The sequence below is a fragment of the Megascapheus bottae genome, chromosome 20 (genome assembly GCF_031878675.1).
Source record: "Megascapheus bottae isolate mThoBot1 chromosome 20, mThoBot2.hap1, whole genome shotgun sequence".
NCBI lineage: Eukaryota > Metazoa > Chordata > Mammalia > Rodentia > Geomyidae > Megascapheus > Megascapheus bottae.
In genome coordinates this window covers 33,844,377-33,856,854 of record NC_143528.1, presented here as the reverse complement: position 1 = coordinate 33,856,854, position 12,478 = coordinate 33,844,377, and the positions used below count along the sequence as shown (strand labels likewise).

Here is a 12,478-nt window from a genome sequence, read left to right as displayed (position 1 = left end):
TGTGATTGGTCTCAAGCCCCAGCTGAGCAGCTGCAGAGTTTACTCAAACAGGGCCTGCCCAGAGGATTCACAGGAAGAGGGAGTCCGGCACAATGAACAATTGCCTGATGGTGCTACAGGCCTTGTGCTGGGAACAGCTCTCTTTTGTGAAGGTGCCTTGCTGTCTGGCTGCATCTTAACTGATTTAGAAGCATCATGTTATTGGCCTTCCAACCAATGGCAAACAGAGGCAATTTGATTTCTTTCAAAGAGATTAGTTATAACTCTGACCCTCTCCAGGCTCAATTAGTCACTCTTTCTTTATGCTCTAAAAGCATATTATTTGTATCTCTGCTTGGCAGGTGGTGTGAGTCATTTTCATTTTCTGTCATGTGGGTAATTTGAAAAGGATTTGTACTATTAAAAATAGCATTAAAAAAATCCAAGATGATCTCCAGTTACCTGGATGAGAAAATGAAATGGAGAAAATGAGGAGAAGGTTGACCTAGCTCAAAGGAAGGATTAAAAATATGAAAAGGACAGCATCTTTTCACTTCATCTGTATCCATGTATCCAACACAGAGACTTTCTTATTTTTAATTTCATTCAATAGCAGAAAAATAACCTTCAGTGGTAGAGGAGAAATTTTTTTTTTGCATATTTTTATTTATCTTTAAATAGTTGGGCTGGGAGTTTGGCCTAGTGGTAGAGTGTTTGCGTAGCATGCACCAAGACCCGGGTTCAATCCCTCGGTACCACATACATAAAAAAGTCGAAAGTGTTGCTGTGGCTCAAGTGGTAGAATGCTAGCCTTGAGGAAAGCCCAAGGACAGTGCTCAGGCCCCAGGACTGGCAGAAAAAACATAAATAATTGTGCGAAAGAGTTGTCATCAACAAAGTAGTTTATGAATACAGTACATCTTGATCAATGTCACCCTTTTAACATGTTTATCCACCCCTTCCAACCTACTTCCCTCACTTTCTTTCCATTTTTAGAATATGTATTTGAATTTTTTGCCACTTACAGAGAAGTTTATGTATACAACGCATCTTCATCTGCATTACTCCCTTTAACCACCCATTCCTTTTTTAAAATTTTATTTATTTATTTATTGCCAATCCTGGGCTTGAGTTCAGGGCCTGAGCAATGTCCTTGGGCTTTCTCAAGGCTAGAACCCTACCACATGAGCCACAGCACCACTTTCAGCTTTTTCTATGTATGTGGTATGAAGGAATTGAACCTAGGTCTTCCTGCCTGCTAGGCAAACACTCTACCACTAGGCCAAACTCCCTGCCCCTCCTTTAAAAAAAAATGTGGCAAATACAAGGACTTGATTGCATTCTCTATCTTTTCTCCTTTGTTTATTTACCCCTCTCTTCTTGTCCCCTTCTTGTTAGGCTTTGACATAGCCTTTCTAAAGAATTATACTATTTGAGTTTTCTATGGAGCCTGTTATACTTCTGTTAATTTATTTGTAACTGCTTGCAAACCACCCAGTGTGTTTACTTATAGACTTACAGGCACATTCTAAGCTCCCACTAAAAATCATTTCGCCCTAAAACTTGTTATTTGCAGTCAGAAAGAATATAGTAGAACTTTTTCAAGGCATACCATGTAGTATAGGGGTGCTTTTTCTTTTCTTTTCCTGAAACATACTCAGTGATGATAATTGTATAATTTGGCTATGCAGTTCCTAACTCTGACTCAGTTCTGGCTTCCAGTATCAACAGGCAGATGATTTCTTTGACTTACACAAGTAAATTAAGTTATCCTCCAGGCTCTAACGTGTATATTGCACAAAGGACATCTTCACCAGTAAGTGGGTAGGCACCCTGCCTATCCTTGCTTGGTGCATTTCCTTTGCTATTTCGGGCATGCGTACAGTGATGGTGTTCTATAAGCTCTCTGTTGTATGTATTTTAGGAATCAACCTCTCAGATTCAAATGTGGTTCAGATGAGCGGGAGATGTGTGGAGAAGAACTGAGGGTAATGGGGAAATCTGAGACAGCAGCAGACTGGATATTGCCACATCATTGGAACAATGGTGTTTTAGAAGCTCTTTGGAGTTTACCATGGGACAGACTTTCACAAATTAATTATACATCGTCTTGATCATTTCCTAGACTGTGAAAATATTGTATCTACAATGTTCAGCATTTTTGATGATTCTTTTTCACAGAAGAACTTTGGTAGTTTTCTTGCAATAGGATTAAGAGCTGCCTTATAGGGGGAGAATTACTAATTAAATGACTGCTACACTCTCTTGCTGTGGGTGGGGCTGGCTTTGTCACATTTTAAAAAAATTATAATCTTTAAGTCATTGTACAAAGGAGTTGCCATTTAGCAAAGTAGTTTACAAATGCAGTATATCTGGGTCAGTGCTACCTCTTCAGCATTCTCAGGCATCCCTCTCTTCTTCCCTACCTCTTCCTTCATTCCTCTTAATTTTGTAGAATATACATTGGTTTGTTTTTTTGTCAACTTTTTTTCCTTCTCTTCATTTATCTACTCCTTACCCCTTGACCCCATGCTACCTCTTTCAAGTATCTACTTCCTGGTGTGTTATTTTGTTGAACTTTGATTTTTGGCTTTCTAAGGAATTATACTGTTTGAGATCTCCCTAGAAACTCAGGTTTTGTTGGATGTTGTTGTTGTTAGGCAGGAGTTCAGATTAAACTCAGGGTCTCTTTGGTAGACATATCTTCCCCATGCTCCGTTTGCTTTCTTCTTTTTTTCTTTTTCAGATGGGGGTCTCACGTTTTATCCCAGCTTGCCTGAACTGCAACTCTTCTGCTTATGCTTCCCTTGTAACTAGTTCTAGACCTACCATTTTATTCTTCTACATAGAGACTTTTGAACTTTTTGCTCAGGCTGTTCTCAAACTATGATCCTCCTCATCTCAGCCTCCTGGCTAGCTAAAACCGCAGATGTGTGCCACAGTACTTAACATGGAGCAGAATATTAATGGATTCTCTCAGTAAAAAAAAAAAAGAAGATGAAATTAGGAGATCCCATAGTTTCCCCAAGCTGGATAAATGTGGATTATTGTGTCTTCCTGAAAAGACTGAACATGTCTAAACAAATCACCAGTACTAAGTAAGATTAATGGTCATGTGGGGGTATGCACTAATGGTCAATTTGTTTTCATTATGAAAACAAGACTGGTTTTAGATGTGTAGATTCCTCCCCTCTCCCCCCTTTTCTACTTAGACAGCAAAGCATAGTCACAAAAATCTATCACTAACGACCAAGCCAGTATCTGGGGTCTAAAGCTGTCCCTGCATGCTGAAAGACAGAAAAGAAGTTTTAGTGGTGGACAATGAGAAGAGATTGATATGAAGCCAAATTATAAACTCATTTCAACTCTTGGCCTGCAGGCTGCAAACTTACATGATGTGTTGTCAAGGATGAAAAACAGCTCAGATGCGGCTCCAGATGACTGACCCTCTTGACAAGCCTGCCTTTCTGCCAGCTGCAGTTCCACTTACACATAGATTAATTAGCCCTGCCCAGGCTGAAGTCGGCCATGGAGATCTGAGCAGAAGGAGGTCTAAATGCAGTGGAGGCCCTGAGCTGGCATCTGGAAATTTGGTGTTAGGCAGTTGGTGACCTGCTTTAATATTAAACCTGCAGCAAACTGTAAGAGAGTGTAGGTAGGAGACGGTCTCTAAATATGTGTACTGATACATCTGACATGTCTGCTGACTTTGTTGATATCCATGAATCAGAAGAAACCGAACTTGGTCCCCAGGAGGCTATCCCCATGGAGACAGGGCACCAGCAATCTGCAGACCCGAGCAGCAGCTTAGACTTTCCTTCTGCCTTCTGTAAATCATGCAGGACTGCCTGAAAAATGGAAAGATTATGCACATGTGTGTCCTATGTCTATAGATGCACACATATGCACACACACATATAGATATATATACACATACATATGATTATGTAGCTTCTCACCTTTTTGCTTGGCCTAGACACACATATGCACATGAGGTAATTATTTGGATGATGAGTTCCGATGGGATAAAAATTGTGGTAATGCTCAGGAAAGAGTTTCACAGTTAGCAGTGTCACAGGAGGGCTTTTCCAGAATATAGCTTACTGGCTTTTCCATCCAGAATGTTCAGCCCAGCCCCCTTTCTCAAGGGACATATCTATTTCTTCCCATTAGAGGGGCTCCAGCTCCTCATGAAGGTGGAGAGGAACAGGTTGGCAAATGCGGGTATTTCCGGGACACAGCCCACCCGCTCCCCAGCAGGCATTGGTATTTCTTGGGAGGCATCCCCAGGTGCAGCTTGTGGGGTGCATGGTGCCAGCCTTGGGAAAACTGCTGTCCGGGACAAAGCCAGTGGCCTCTGGGTGGGGTCAGAGTGAGGTGGGAGATGGTGGCTACAGCTCTGCATTGTGCAAGGGTGCAAGTCCTGGGGTGCATGCGGTGCCTGGCAGTGCACTACCAGGGAGGGAGGGAGGGAATAATTCCCTCCCCCCAGGTGAACTTGCGGAAGTTTCATGGATGATTTTTTTTTTCTGAGATGATGCTGGCATGCAGCCAGGAGGGGGGTCTGCACTTGCACCCCAGGCTCTGACCTGGAAGCCAGGCTATCACTCTAAGCGCAGTTCTTGCATCAGAGGCAGAGGTGACAACTTGGGTACAACAGGTGGCTTTAATGCACGTGGCTTTTCTTGGTCAGATTGCCCTGTGGGATTTGTTCTTTTTCATGTGTCAGCATCCTGCTTTCCACAGCTTTCACCACCCCAAATGTCCTGTTTAAGAGAGGCATCCCCTCCCACTTTTTCTTTTTGGGGGTGAGGGTGAGAGGGAGTAATACTTTGACTTGGGCACTATATGCTAAGTCACATAAAATTATACCATTTTGTCATCATACCTATATTTTAGACCTCGGAATTTGCAAAGGTTACTCCTTTTTATTTTTGTATTTTAGATTCCTTTACATTTCATGGAGAGAAATCAAGAGCATTTATTTTCCTGGGGGAATCATGTAGCTCTGTGCTAAGCTTTGCTTGTAACTCCAGGTAAGTGAGTCTGTTTGTCATAAACAACTTAAGAACACACCTTTGTATTCTCTGAATTGTATTGGGTATTCTAAATGTACCTGAAATCCAGCATCATTTCACTTTCAAAGGCTTAATGGCAAGTTATTTCAAGATATAAAAACTTACCCCAATTAGCACAATTATTTGCTCTGAATCTTCTTATTCATTTGGCTATATATTTTCAATGTTCCTACTTGGATATTCATCTTTTCTTAGAATTACTAGTATCTGAAATCATACAGCAGCTAGGAAAGATCTGTAATTTTGTGGGTTTTTTTCCAATCTAAGACCAGGATTGGCCAGTATTCTATCAACTGAGCCACACCACTCACCCCTGTAATTCTTTTTTTTTTTTAAATATCCACTTAACCATGAGCATTTATTCTCTCTTTGGAAGTTGGGATGAAATATCAACCTTTTTGAAATCAATGAGACATGTATCATGATTTTGACCAAAATACAATGTAATTATTTGTGTAAAGTATGTTAGAAAAAGTGAAGAATGATCTATCGTTCAAACTTAGCGAGCATATATGTATAGACTTAACTAACACTGTACGAACAGAACCCCCAGTGGAGTGAGTTGTTGGTTTTAGTCAGAGGATAAATGGAAATCTCTGGAATGTGATTTGGTTCTGCTGTTGTAACTGATCGTTTTGAGTAGCTTTGTAATAAATTCTTTTATTATATCTGGCAAGACCAAAGTTTAGAAAAATCAGAATGAGAACTGTTGGGAAATTATTAAGTTTGCAGGACAAGTGTAAGAATTAGAAATTGTGTATGTGGTTTCTATCTTCAGCAAAAACAAAAATCTTATTTTGTTTTTCCTAGCAATGATTTGGTAGACATATAGGCAAGACACCGTGAACTGCTTAGCATGTCCTTTTGTTTTCAAGATATGCCCTTTGCTTTCTTACTTTCTTTAAAAATGAATTTCTCTAGAGTTTGGTCTATGATGTTTTGTTTTTATTTTTGTAACCTGGATTAAGACAGCTGTGTAGACTTTAAAGTACCTGATGGGATTTAATTTCATATTAATTAACTCTTTTGTACTGAACCTATAGTGTGTGGAGATTTTAAAGGGATTACATTTTGGCTTATTAATAATAGAAAATGTATAAATATCCTTGGCTCAAAATTAATAATACAAACAAAATAAGTGAAGAGAGTTTGTCTACAAATTTGTTTCCTTTCTTACATTTTCTTTTTCTTAAGACTGAGATTGAATACTTCCTTCACCGCTTGAACTACTACAATTAAGAATAAAGTCATTGACACCAGGGCTGTAATCTTAGTTATTCAGGAGGCTGAATTCAGAGGCTCACAGTTTGAAGCCAGCCCCAGGCAGAAACCTCTGTGAGAGACTCTTATTCCTGATAAGCTATTCAGAAAAAAAGGAAAAAAGTAGAGCCCCACCCCTGAGCACAGAGGCTCAGGGATAGCACTCAAGCCATGAGTTCAAGTCCCAGACCAGCAAAAAATAAAATAAAATAAAAAGGATAAAGTCAGGGCTGGGAGTTTGGCCTAGTAGTAGAGTGCTTGCCTAGCATTCATGAAGTCCCAGGTTCTATTCCTCAGTACCACATACATAGAAAAATGCTAGAAGTGGTGCTATGGCTCAAGTGGTAGAGCTCTAACCTTGAGAAAAGTCAAAGGACAGTGCTTAGGTCCTGAGTTCAAGACCCACAACTGGCAAAAAAAGGGATAAAGTCAAAGTGCTTGTATGCACAAAGTGCTTGTATGAAAAACATTGAAAGGGATTTTTTTTTTTACTTAAGGTTCCCTCCCCCCCTTTTTTTAGCTTTATTTCTCTCTTACTCAAGACTTTAAAATTTTCTTTTACTTAAAGATAAACAAATCTGTCTTTATCTTTAAATGTAATATACTGTGTATAAAGCAAGCCACAATTACAGTGGTAAGGTGTTGAGAATTTAATTTTTGATTTTATTATTCCTTTTCTATTGTTACCTATTTCTACAGTTAGAACGTGTTTAAGAATTACTCATTTCTGGGATCTGTTTTTACTCAGCAAATATAAGAGGTTCTTAAGTGTTCACTCAGAAATCCATGTATGACATTTTAAAAAATGATGTTCTGATGAAGAAGAGAGACACTTGTTCTGTCATAAGCAAAAGATATGACCAACTTCCAGGTGGGATTTCATTATTCAGTTCACAAGAAACCACCTCCTTGGAAGTGGAGCTGTGGCTCAAAGTGGTAGAGCACCAGCCTTGAGCCTCAAGTGAAAAATCTCAGGGACAAGCCGGGCGCTGGGTGGCTCATGCCTGTAATCCTAGTTACTCAGGAGGCTGAGATCTGAGGATCATGGTTCTAAGCCAGCCCGGGCAATACAAAGCTGCGAGACTCCTATCTCCAATTAATCACTAGAAAATGAGAAGTGGGGCTATGGATCAAGGGTAGGGTGGTATCCTTGAGCTGAAGAGCTCAGGGACAGCACCCAGGCCACAGTTCAAGCCCCATGACTCCCCGAGCCCAGCCCACCCACCCCACCCCCCAAAAAGCTCAGGGACAGCACCAGGCTCTGAATACAAACTCCATGACTGACAAAAAAAAAGTCTAAAGAAGCTGGAGCTGGCAACTTTTATATAATATTTTCCCTTCCAGTATCAGAATGTGTGTGTACGTGATACTGAATTTTGAATTCTGAACTTTAAGTGCACTCCTCCAGCCATCCTTCACTTTAGATACACCCTCCCGCTGAGATTGGCTTTAGACCATGATCTTCAACACCTCCTGAATAACTGGGATTACAGGAAGGAAAAAAGAAATGTTTCACAACTAATACTCTAATGGATATTATATTTTCCCATCAGTATGGATTGTGACTGCCTCCTCTCGGCAGTCATTACTGGACACTCTCAAAGAAAATAAAGATGGCATCAAGCCAGAGGATCCATTCATTCATTCTCACTGAGTGTTTCAATTATTCTTCCTTTGATTGTTGAACAGGCCGTTAATGGTGTTCATTAGCCGTGTGTCTGATGCTGAGAATTTAGTGGCATTCACTGGAATTTCAGAATGGCATAAACAGTTCTCTGGGGGAAATAAAATATTACCATTTGAGATAAAACTAACATTAGTAAAATAAATATTCGTCTAGGGCTGTTAGCTATAGCTTTCTCTTAATGCAAATTCTGAGGTAAGCCTTCATGTGTCAAAGTAATAGTTCATTTAAGCCCAGTTTGGCACTCTAATATGAAAATCACCAGAGACTTGCAAAAGCCTATGAGTAATACAAACTAGCTCCAGAGCTTTACTGCAGCCTGCCAGATAGCATTCCTTAGGAAGCACATGACTTTACATGAATCCAGGTTAAGAGATCACAAGGCATTATCAAATTCTAGCCCTGGGGAGGTGATCATTGAGTTTGGCACTTAGGTTTTGTAGCTGAAGGCAACTGCACGGCTGAACAATCTTTCCAAGTCACTCAGAGCTGGAGAAGGGGACCTGGCACCTTTACTTCCTATTTTAACACTACAGATAATGTGGTTTTTAGATGCAGTATTTTTCCACAAGTTTAGCTTAATAATCTAGTCAGCTTAGCCCAGTTTGTGTCATTTCATCACAACCAAAATACACAAATGCACTCTAACAGCTTCAGGCTACAGGGACTGGTAGTTTACTTTGTTTAGCCTCATTGGGACAGTTTTCACTCTAAGCAAGCATAAGCGCAGGTGGCCAACAAATTTCAGAAGCCTTTGGAGTGTGATCCCAGTTATTCAGTGACTATGGAGAGACTGTCAGTTCTTTCTTGGTAGTTTCAACCCATCCATGGAGGCTCTGAGGCTGGTGAGGTCAGGAAGAGGTAAGGGCAGTGTTCAAAAGAGCTGAAATGGAATATCTACACGTAGGCACAATCCCCATCAAGGCATATCATCAATGCAATCTATTTTTTTAGCAATTGATAATTTAAGTAAAAGTGGAATGTAGGTCTATGCTCTCCTATTTTTCTGAATTATCAGAGAAGAGAGAGAAAATCTGCAGGTGTTTGAAAAGGTCACTTAGAATTGAGTCCAATGGCCTTATGTTTTTTTTTCATTTATAGGTAGCTGAATTGTGTTAGACATAGTATAAACTAAAATTTTTCTTTCTCTCCAGCATATATATCTTTATCAATGGTGACCCAGTGTAGTTCCCCAGGACTTCTACCTGGGCTCTGGAAAATTATGAATGTGGATTAGTATATTGTGGCATTTAGTAGAGGATGACTTTGCCATGTACATTTAGATACTATTTTGACATTTGTTGATACTTCATTCATCTCTGCATCCCTCAGTATGACTTCTGATATTCCTCATCTCTCTCTTCACACCCAGACTTCCAAGGTTAGCCCCTAAACTCCATACTGGCAAATCCCAACGACCTGCTCGAATCTTCATCTACCTGATGCTCACACACATAGCCCAGCTCCAGTAAGCTCCATCCATTCTGCTGAATGAAAGCAGACTACAGTGCTTGCATCATTTTTCTTTTTCTTGTTCTTTTCTTCACCATTCTATTCAGGGTGCAACAATCTTACATGCAGTGAGCTCTTTATTTTGCGTTGGCATTAACTATGGCAGAGAGCTGGGCTTCTGTCTCCTGTGAGGTAATGAAATTGCATTTGTTCCTTCGTTGGCTGTGAGTGCTCGTGGGGCCCTGGAAATCATCTCAGCTACCTCTCTCATTTTCAGTCAGAGTCTGAACTTCAAGCACTGCTCCATCTTCTTACTCAAACTCGCACAGCTGGAAAGTGGCAGATCCCAGGCCCACACCCCTTCCTCTCCTTCTAATCCAGCAGAAATACATCTTACCCACTTTCATATTTTCATCGCCTGCCATGGAAACCTGAGTCTTTGGAGATGCAATAGAGTAGTGGGAGTTGCCAATTCTGATCTTTTTATGCCATACCCCACCCCTAGCGGTGCAGTTTATATCTTGTTCAGAGCAAAATAAAAATTTCCGAGGCAAAAATACAACTTCCAATCTATCTCTAAGTGACAAATAAGAGACGTGGGGCAGAGGTGGAAGTGTACTTTTTCAAATATAATCTTTGTACATGAAATCATCCCACTAGGGAGCAGAGAAACTAAGGAAGTTTGGATGGTTCTGTGCCTGTGAGCTGAGGTGGAGGAGGAGAGGGTGGGGATGCTCCTATAGTCTGTGAGGTCTATTAAGGGAAGACCAGCAGTCATCTTATTTCCTGTCCACTGTGTGGTGAAACTTGTGAATGGAGCCCAGGGAAGAGGTTACTACGACAAGTTGTATATCAATAGTTATGAAAGAGCCAGAACAGCACCTTCAATCTGTTACATCTGAGAGATATGCAATTAAGATTCCACACTTTGACAGGCCCAATTACTGGCTTATCCCTAGAGGTGTGCCAAGCTAGGTTGGGCTCTCAGTAGGTGGAATAGAAAGACTCCAATCAATGCAATGTGGCCTGGTGTAGTCCAAATAAAACTAGAACTAACAAGAGACTGACCATCCAGGAGCAGAAGAGCCATTGAAGATGGAGATCACTGCCTATGACACATTGGGCTTCCATTCATATCAGCTTCAAAGACCAAGGGCAGCCAGTAGTAAGCCCACCACCTGTGCAGCAGGTAATTAGTCATATCCAAGAGTGGGATATACCAATAAGGAAAATGACTACTGACCGCCAAGGAGAAATAATCCCCATCCTCGGTCTGCTGTATTATCAGGGGAAGAAGAAGGTATGGAGGAAACAGACAAAATATCTTTCTTTCCTCCAGCCAATCCCACCTCTTCTTGCCTGAGCTACGGGACCTTTGGCATCCTTTGTAAAATGGCAAGTAACAGAGATTGAAATACGGTCCTTTTTAAGACAAAATCTTGTATTATTAAAGCATTAGGCATGATGGTATGTGTCTATAATCACAGCTATGTTAGAGATGGCTACAAGAGGTTTGCAGTTAAAGTCCAATCCAGAGAAATAGGCAAAAGACCCTATTTGAAAAACCAAGTGAAAGCAAAGAGACCAGAGGCCTGGCTCAAACAGTAAAGCAAGCACAATGCATTGAGTTGAACCATGAACACAAAAATGTATTATTAAAGCCTTTACTTATACATAAAAGTAAAAGTAATGGACTTTCATTAACTCACCACTCAACTTTAAAGATTATCAACTGTAAGCCAGGCACCAGTGGTTCACATTTGTAATCCTAGCTACTCAGGAGGCTGAGATCTGAGGATCATTGTTCAAAGCCAGCCTGGGCAGAAAAGTCCATGAGACTCATATCTCCAGTTAACCACCAGAAAACCAGAAGTGGCACTGTGGCTCAAGTAGTAGAGCACTAACCTTGAGCTGCAGAGCTCAGGGACAGCACCAAGGCCCAAAGTTCAAGTTCCAAGAGAGCAACAAAAAAAAGGTTATCAATTTTGCCAATCTTATTTCATCTATCCCTCCAACAGTTTAACTTATGTAAAATTTTTGTGGCAATAAATGAGTTTCACTTTAAATTATTGTATTAAGTATATGCAAATAAGGATATTTTTGTAAAACGAGTATACTAGTATCATTCCTAACAAAATTAATAATTTCTTAATGTCATATTATATACAGATTTCTTCATTGTTTCAAAATTATCTACTTTTATGTGACCAGGGTCCACATTTTACAATTGAGGGCCATGTTTGGTCTGTTTATTTATTTAATTAGTCACTTCTCTCCTTTTTTCTTCATGGCCTTAATTTGTTACAGAATCATATTTATTTTCCTGTAGAAAGTTTCAATCTCATAGGTCATGGTGCAGCATAACTATAATCACAGCCCTTAGAAGGCTGAGCCAGTAGGATTGAAAGAGTTCAAGCCAGTCTGGGCTACATAGTAAGTTTCTGTCTCAAACAACCAAAACAAAAAGTTTTACCATCTGACTGATGGTTCTGAATTATGTCATTTACTTGCCTCTCCATTCTTGGTGCTACTTGGTAAGCCAGAAATCAAGAGAAATTTGATTCGATTTGGGTGAAGTTATTTTGACAAAAATTACTTCCTAAGTGGTACTACAGAGAACAGGTTATTTTATTAATCAAAATTGACTAAAAATATTCTTAGATGGACTGAGAATTAAGGGCACTCACTTCACAAGTGAAAAGGGCATCCAGACTACAGCTAGTGGTAAGAAGTTTGTGGAATAAAATTAAAACCACTGTGTTTGATGTTCAATCAGTTGGGCTTCTTGAGCTGCTTTGGTTACAGAGAAGAGGTGTAATGGAATTTTAAAATTGCATTTTCCATTAGGGATCCAAATTCAATACATGTATGAGTTGGCAGACAGGACAGTTGAAAACCTGCCCAGGGCTCTGAAATGGTCAGACTGTGGAGAGGAGACAGAACTTTAATGAAAAGATTTGGGACAGAGCTTGTGTTGTTATCCTGAGCCTTTTGGGATGGAGTGGGACTATTTGGATACAATCTC

The 12,478-nt window shown here is 40.2% G+C and overlaps 1 protein-coding gene across 3 annotated transcripts in view; it reads left to right on the top strand.

The window, feature by feature from the left end:
* The window catches only part of Csgalnact1 (chondroitin sulfate N-acetylgalactosaminyltransferase 1), a 200,952-nt gene that overhangs the window by 95,922 nt on the left and 92,552 nt on the right, over window positions 1-12,478 (top strand). For 2 of the 3 annotated variants that reach the window (XM_090354253.1, XM_090354254.1), the window contains exon 2: window positions 4,925-5,015. The exons of the other annotated variant lie outside the window; for it this stretch is intronic. The gene's annotated coding sequence lies outside the window, so the exon portion shown is untranslated. The remainder of the gene's footprint in view (window positions 1-4,924; window positions 5,016-12,478) is intronic. 3 annotated transcript variants of the gene reach the window in all.